This window comes from Mauremys mutica, unplaced genomic scaffold (assembly GCF_020497125.1).
Source record: "Mauremys mutica isolate MM-2020 ecotype Southern unplaced genomic scaffold, ASM2049712v1 Super-Scaffold_100303, whole genome shotgun sequence".
NCBI lineage: Eukaryota > Metazoa > Chordata > Testudines > Geoemydidae > Mauremys > Mauremys mutica.
Genome location: NW_025423309.1, coordinates 298,387 through 299,273, shown reverse-complemented (window position 1 = coordinate 299,273; position 887 = coordinate 298,387). Strand labels below are relative to the sequence as shown.

The 887-nt window shown below is 55.8% G+C and overlaps 1 non-coding gene across 1 annotated transcript; it reads right to left on the bottom strand.

Moving 5' to 3' along the window:
* Positions 1–214: 214 nt before the first annotated feature.
* Positions 215–287, bottom strand: TRNAR-CCG. Its single transcript has one exon. It is a non-coding gene; the product is annotated as a tRNA-Arg (tRNA).
* Between the last annotated feature and the right edge of the window lie 600 nt (positions 288–887).

Below are 887 nucleotides of genomic sequence, written 5' to 3'. Positions count from 1 at the left end.
GAGGGGAATGTTGCTCCATGGATCCTGGCTCTCAGATGGGGCTGCCCTGGGATGGGGGTGGGGTTGCATCCATTAGGTCACCAGACTGAGCCTTCTAATATCCTTGGTGATTGTTCCCAAGATCCAGGACTTTGTGCTCAAACAAACAAACAAACATCTCCCTGGTTGAAAATAAAGCCCTTTCCTTGCAATATACAGGGAAAAAGCAGATTTTCACCCCAGATGGGACTTGAACCCACAATCCCTGGCTTCGGAAGCCAATGCCTTATCCATTAGGCCACTGGGGCCCTGATGTATAGCTGCTGAAGAGATGGAAATTCCCTCTCATAAATGCACATTCCTCGCATTTGCTTCAACACCAAATAGCCCCTTTATGTGCCTTACAGAAACATCTGCATCCCCTGGCAGCGAGGCACCTGGGCAGGTCGCTGACAGAGCTGAGCACCACCTTTCTGCCAGCCATCTTTAGAGAAGAACCCCGCCCTAGAGTCACCCCTCCCTCCTTCAGCGCCTCCACGGCTGTGGCTCTGAGTGGCAGTAGGCTGATTAGGGGGCGAATGTGGGGCTGGAAGGGGGGTGAGGTCGGCCTGTAAGGAGTAACCAGGTGGGGCAGACCCAGGGGGAGGCTGTGGGCTGCTGGTCGGTTGTTGGGATCCGAGCTCTAGATCAAAGCTGCACAGTGACCTGACACCCAGGGTTATAGGGCCGACATAGTGACCCCCTTACTGGCCTCGGTGACCCCCAAACCCTTGTTACTAAGGGCATTGAGGAGTCTCTGACCCTTAATAACTTCTGGGAGCTCCCCAGCAGGCTGCGGGCGTCAGCCACCTCCTGCCACACAGGTTAGACTCTTGGCGCTGTGCCGGCCACCCCCTCGCTTGCAGGCC